We start from the raw sequence: 7,832 nt of genomic DNA on the forward strand, positions 1-7,832 counted from the left end.
CTAGTGAACCCACAGAACCTAATTTGACTGAATCAAATCAAGAACCTATTAATGATACACCATTAAAGAGATTCGATAGAGCATCGCGCCCACTAGATAGACACTACGGTTTCCTAATTTGAGATGGAGATCCTATTGAACTCGATGAGAACAACGAGGATCCGATCTCCTATATAGATGCGATGCAGAGGTCTGACTCTGATAAATAGCTAGAAGCCATAAAATTCAAAATGAAATCCATGAAGGTCAATGATGTGTGGACATTAGTTGACTCACCTGAAGAGATAAAACCTATAGAGTGTAAGTGGATCTTCAAGAGGAAGAGAGGTACAGACGGCAAGGTGGAGATTTATAAAGTCTGTCTAGTTACTAAGGGATATCGTCAACGTTATGGTATTGACTATGACGAGATATTCTCCTCTGTGGTAATGCTGAAATTCATTCAGATCATGCTTATAATAGCTGCACATCTAGACTATAAAATCTAACAAATGAATGTAAAAACAGCTTCTCAATGGTGAGCTGAAAGAAGAGGTGTATATGATACAATCTGAAGGTTTCACATTTACAGACGAGTCTAAGGTATGCAAGCTTCAGAGATCTATTTATAGATTGAAGCAAGCAGGTAGAAGTTAGAATATACATTTTAATAAAGTGATCAAATGTATGGTTCGTTAGGAATGGAGAAAAATCCTGTATATACAAATGGATTAACAATTCTATGATAATATTTCTTATTCTGTATGTAGATGATATTTTCTTAATCGAAAATGATGTTCCTACATTATAAGGAATAAATGTTTGGCTGTCATCTCAGTTCTCCATGAATGATTTGAAAAAAGCATCCTACATCTTTAGGATGAAAATCTATAGAGATAGATCGAAAAAAAATCATGCTAAAATGTTTCAGCATGAACATTTTCAAGAAAAACTATTTTTCGATAGATCATGGAATTACTCTCTTAAAGAAGGATTGTCCGACAACTTCTCAAGAGAGGGAGTGTATGACTAGGATTCTATATGCTTCGATAGTGAGATCCATAATGTATGCTATGACATGTACAAGATCAGACTGGCATACTCACTAGGAGTAGTGAGTAGACACCAGTCTAATCTAGGAGAGAACCACTGAAAAGTTGTTAAAACCATCCTTAAGTATTTGAAAAATACTAAAGATTAGTAGTTTGTTTATGGTGAAACCAACTTAAAACTTATGGAGTTTACAGACTTCAGTTTTCAGTTAGACCATGACGATAGTAAGAGTGTATCAGATTATATCTATACCCTGAATGGTGGAGCAATCTGCTGAAAAAATTTCAAACAACACACTGTGGCTGACTCTACTTGCGAGGCAGAATATGTCGCGGCATATGATGCCATGAAAGAAGCTATATGGTTACGGAAGTTCATCAACGAGCTCGAAGTAGCACCCTCCCTCGATGGCCCTATTTTGTTGTACTACGACAGTACGGGGGCTATTGCTCAAGCGAAGGAATCGAAGTCACATCAGCACACTAAACATATTCTACACTACTACCACCTGATCTGGGAGATCATGGATCGAGGTGATGTCGAGCTTCAGAAGATCGATGGAAAGGAGAACCTGACCGACCCATTTACTAAAGCCCTCAGTATTAAGGAGTTCGAAGATCATAAACAGAAGATGGGTATATGATATTGTACTGATTGACTTTAGACCAAATAGGAGTTGTTGAAAATTATGTCTTAAAGCCAATCATCAGTCTGCTGATGGTTGTGCTAATCAATGTAAATATATATGAATTGATAAATTAATAAATAAATTAATAAAATTATTATTTAATTTTTTCATCACAAAGTAGTGTACATCTTCTTAATGAACTCTAATTGTTGTGATGAAGTTTTTTGGACTATCTTAATCGATATAGGAGGATATATCGTTTAGTCCTTAAATTTAGTTCACAACTAAATGATACGCTATTACTAGGATGATAGTAGTTATCGAGTGTAGGTCGTTGTGTGTCATATGCATTGATTGTTCTCGTAACCAAATGGTGTGGAGACACTAGTATGATATACAAGTAAGATGTAGGAGTACATCTCATTGAATATGACTAACTATTGGGCACTCTGCTGTCAAGAGTAACTCATGAAGGATATGGGTATAAATATCCCTCTAACCTATGATCACTACAGTGACTTGCAAGTAACTTACTGTGCTTTGATGTCGGACTATCTGAATTTTTAATTCAGTAATGGAAGATTTTTAGATACAGTCAAGTACTTACGAAGTCGGTGTATGAGTCAAGATGGAATTGATCTTTCTGAATAAATAGGAGTTAATACATCAGTGTATTTTAATTTAGTAAAATTTTGGCCAAGATAATCCATGTAATGGATTTGAAAGGTTAAAACACAATGTGGTTGACATATTTGGGGTTGACAGTTAAACTTCAGGTCACCTTGAGTATTAAAGTCAAAGGGACAAATTATACAGTAACCATATGCCAATAGATTCATGAATGATATTTTGCAATCTTTCGACCTATCCGAACGTCAGATCCCATTGCTAGATAGTTATATTGATTAGTTTAGAAAGTTATTTTTGTGCTACCAGTTTAGGTTCAAACCAATGGGATCACACTCAAAAGAAGTTTTCGACTGATCATGTGGCTGATTAACAATTGAGAATCATTCTGGAGTTTAATCATCAATTTGATTGATGATTCATTTTGTGCAAAAGTTATAATTAATTAATTTACTAATTATTGATGAATTATAGAAGGATTGATTAGTAATTAGATTGTTAGTTAACTTAATTTGATTGAGCATTGAAGTTTGGATTAAATCTAATTGAAGAGGATTAAATCTAATTGATTTGGTTTGACCTGATTAGGTTATGAGATGACCTAATCGCTAAGGATATTCGATTCCTGAGTTGAGCTCAATTAATTTCTATTCTGATTAAGATTTAATCGAGACCACTTGTCACCTAATTAGATTAGGTAATCTAATTGGGTCTAACCTATTTAATTGGGTCAAGAACCTAATTAGATAAGAATACAAACTCGAATTTGAATGGAACAAGAATATCCCATGCGCCACCTTTCACTGTGCCCTACCTTTCTTCATGCATGAGAATGGTTTTCACATGGAATTTTTTATGCCTAAAAGGTGTGTGACACTTTCTTTTGATCTCTTTAGATCAGAAATTGGTTGGTTCAAGTTTGACTTCGAATTGATTTGAAATCATGCTTAAATCAGGAGTCTAAATTTTGTGGGACTCTTCATTGCCATCGACGAGCCTTCTTTCTCATGAGCAAATGAATTTTTGTGTGATATTTTTTGCACCAATATGAGTTGTGTCACCTCTTTTCTGAGTCCTTTAGTTGTGCATTAAATATAATTTGAAAAAGAGTTCAAATTTGATTTGAATTTGTAATAAGATCAAAGGGTATTTGATGCTGAACCAGATTATGCAAACTCTACTTGTGACGCCACCTTAAGAAGGGCTAACTTTTTGTGCACCAAACCACTTCAGATTTGGCATGAGAAATCCTCAGAGAGTGTGTGAGACATTTGAGAAAGAGGGGTGGGCATCCGTGCATGAGAAAAAGAGGAAGAAGATCCTCTTTGGGGCATGAGATCTAGGATAGGGTTCTATGATTTTCTAGTTCCTATTTTATGAGAGAGAAAAATATAAAAAGTTTTATTTTTCTTCTTCCACATAATCTTCTCCTTGAAAAGATCTTTCTTCTAATGAGGTGTTCATTTGATCTAAAGAAATGAGTCTCCATCAGCTATCCAGAGCCTTCGTTGCGAGCTAGCACACTCAGAAAGGATGATCTGTTCGGCACTTCGAGTGGATCATCTGTAGAGGCTGGATACACTGTACGACTGCTCAGCATCAGGATGGATCTTCTATCATATGTATCAGTAGTGGTGATCATCGATCCATGATCAGGTAATAGGTTTTGAACTCATCGGATCTAAGCGTTAGATTTGATTCAGGGCATCCATACAATCGATATAGTGTTTTATTTCAGATCAGATTTTTTGTGCAATATTTTTATGTCATAGATCCTTCAGAAGGTAGTTTAAATCTAATATAAAATATGTGTAGGAGATTAAATAGTTTAATCTACTACTTTCACTATAAAAATTTTAAAAATATATATACTTTGAACTGCCTGTTTCCCAACATCCACACATCCTCCCTTGCTTTCTTTTCAGATTTGATTTGATTTAGAATTAAATTAGTTTGATTATGAATCAAAATAGGAGTCCTGGTTTAATAAGATGTTTGATGTTATCAAAACCTAAATCCTATCCAACTTATGGATGCCATCTATAAATAAGGGGGCTTTAGGACGTAGAAAAAAGATCAGAAAACCTTCCTTGGGGCATGAGCTTGGGCATGGGTTCCTCTTAGGCATTGGGTTCTAAAGAGAAAAGAGAAAGGATTCTCGTAGCTTCTTCCTCATCTTCGTCCTCCTAGTCTTCTTCTTCTTTGAGATAAGGGAGCATCCTGAAAAGATCAAAGAGCCTTCGATCAGATCAGATTTTATGTAAATATCCGTAGAGGTCAGACACGTACGTAGCTACACTAGAACCTGAGACATTCTCGAGTCTGAATCTGAAGAAGTTCAGCAATTCAAGTATATGATTCAATCATAAAATTATTTTTATTCTTTGAAATCAAATGCTCTTAATCTTATTTATCATCATATGAACTAGATTCATAGGTATTTGATTTAGATCTATACATGCATAGGATTAAATTTGATTTAAACTTGTCTTCCACTATTTATTTTCAAAATTATTTTAAAATTTGCATACAAAATACCTAAAATCTAATAATGATATTAGAGCCACAGGTTTATATGCATAAAAATAATATGATATCTAATTTCTAATCAGATCTAAAATTAATTTGATTAATGATCTGATATGAATGGGTAGTAAAAGATTGAAATCCATATTGATGTTAGATCCTTTTGAAAAGTATTTTCAATTATTTAGATCTAATTTTTGTTAATCTAAAAACTTATTTTAGTTTTGATTTTTATTCATGTATAAGATATATGAGTATACATCTGAAAATTAATTTTAGACCTATATTTATCATATATGAATGATTATTGAAATTTGAAAAAACTAGTTTCAAAAATTATAACATGTTTAGATCTTAAATTTAAAATTTAGATCTAAAATCTAAAAATTATTTTGAGATCATAATATGTTAAATTATTCATATAATTTAAATCTAAAATTTAGTTTTTAGATCTAAATTTTATGTTAATAAGATTAACAATTGGTTATGGTTGAATCAAAATTAGGTCAAATAATTTGATTACACCTAGGGTAATTGATTTAGATCTAATGGAACCCAATTGATTTAAGCAGTTGATCAAATCGATTCAAGAGCTGATTAGGATTAGGTCAAGAGTGCTCACGATCAAACTAATAATTATAGTTGGTCAGATCGATTGAAATCTATATGCTAAATCGATTGACCCAAGGATCTAATTCGGCTCAGTGGCTTAAGCTTGAATCACTTAGGCTAACCTATTTGAAATCAATTGATCAATTAAGGCAAGGGCTAGATGGTGGTTACTTAATTAGGACCCTTGAATGTTCAAGAAAAAGTCTTCCACTCATCTTCACTTACCTGGCCAATTTGGTAGATTGAGTCTTGAATCAGGTTGCTCCGTAGTTTCGTTTAGCACATGCCAATAGGACTAGTCATGGTAATAACTAATTAGATGAGACCTACATAAAAAATCTTCTCGCATAGATGTTAAGTCTAGTGGTCTTCCACTGTTCTAAAAGTACGGACATGCAATTGGTGTTGATTGTTCTCAGCTGGTTACAGTAGTTCAGTTGTATCGAAAATACGCAACTACTCTATAACATTAGATACTCTAGAGTAGAAATAGAACTGGACCCAATATCTATCAAGTGAGAGACCCAATAACAGCTTTACACTCGCTTGTGAACAGTGGGATCGACTTAACTAAGGAGTATAGCTAATATCTATCAGATGAGCCTACATAATTTAGAGACTGAATTGTTGCATCATGCTTGGAGAATCATTGGATAAGAGTTGTCCACTTATCGATGTATCATGTTTACTAATATCTATCAAATGAGGTGCACGTACATCGGTGGTACTGCAACACCCACTAAGAATCCTTATTGTGTTAGAATTTTTATTTCTCCACCCACAGAGTGTAAGAGATCTGAAAAAATAATGAGAGCTTATTTGTTTCTTAAAGTCTCTAGAACAAATTTAAAATTAAGTAAAAATATCTAACTAGAATCTTTACTCTTTGCAGTTTAACCATATTAGCTTCAAATCCTTTAGCTTGTATCCTAAAGTCCAACCGATTGATCGAAATCAATTTTAACGACTGGCTTAGAAATCTCAAGATAGTCTTAATATCTAAAAAGTTAAGGTATATTCTCGATCAGGACCCTCCCCCTCTTTTTTCAAATCGTCTTAGTGTAGAATAGAGAGCTGTACTAGATAAATAGATGGATGATGACAATAAGATCAAGTACTATATACTGGCTTCTATGTCAAATGAGTTGCAAAGCTACTATGAGCACATACTAACTGTCAAGACTATGATCACTTATCTACAAGAGTTGTATGGTGAGCAGAGTCGATCAGCATATTTTGAAGTTTCAAACAGACTCTTCAACTTCAAGATGCACGAGGGGCAGTTAGTCCACAAGCATTGTCTGATAATGATTAAGGATCTGGAGAAGCTTGAAAAGCTCAGCCTTACGATGCAGAAAGAATTACAATTAGATCTGATCCTACAATCTTTGACTAGTTCATATGAATAATTTATAGTAAATTACCATATAAATAAATTAGGCTGCACTATGTCCGAACTTGTCAATATGTTGGTTACCATAGAAGGGACCTTGAAGAGTTCAAGGGGCTCTGTTCTTGTTGTGGAGCAGGCATCTTCTTCCAAAAAAAAATCTTTAGGGAGGAAGAAGAACAAGCCTGTAAAAAAGTAGTAAAAAGAGAAAAAAATCAAAGAAGGATACTTTGAAAAAGGCTGTAGATAAAGAAAAATATTTCCACTGTTAGAAAGATGGCCACCTGAAGAGAAACTGTCTGCTGCACCTAGAGAGCCTAAAGGCCAAGAAGGAAGATAAACCTTCAAAAGGTATGTCTAGAGTGCTCATTTTTGAATCTAACCTTATCATTTTTTCTACTTCTAGTTGGATATTAGACTCTGGCTTAAGTGCTTATATATGTACTTCTATATAAGATTTAGTAAAAAGTAGAGGATTGAAGTATGGTGAGATGATCTTTAGGATCGATAATGGAGTAAGAATTACTGCAGAAGCTGTTGGCACCTATCCTCTTCGATTATCATCTGACTTTAGATTAGTTTTGAAATACTATTACTATGTATCTATAGCTAGCCAAAATTTGATTTTCATTTCTATACTAGCACAGAAAGATTTTATTTTTAATTTCAGTAAAGACTTCTATTTGATTTATTTAAGAATTAAATTGATTGCACATTATCTTTTAATGGACAATCATTATCACCTGCATATTGATGCATGTGTGAATGTAAATGAGCAAATAGTCGGTAATGCCATAGGTCATAAATGATCTAAAGATGATATTAACCATAAGTATATGTGGTACCTTAGGCTTGGACATATTAGAAAAGACAGGATAAATAAACTAGAAAGAGATAGTCTCTTAGGCTTATATAACTCTGAGTCATATCCAGTTTGTGAATTCTATCTTCAAAAAAAGATAGCCAAGTTATCCTTTATAGGACATAGAGAAAGGGTCACTGAGATACTTGCCCTAA

The sequence above is a fragment of the Elaeis guineensis genome, chromosome 4 (genome assembly GCF_000442705.2).
Source record: "Elaeis guineensis isolate ETL-2024a chromosome 4, EG11, whole genome shotgun sequence".
Classification (NCBI taxonomy): Eukaryota; Viridiplantae; Streptophyta; class Magnoliopsida; order Arecales; family Arecaceae; genus Elaeis; species Elaeis guineensis.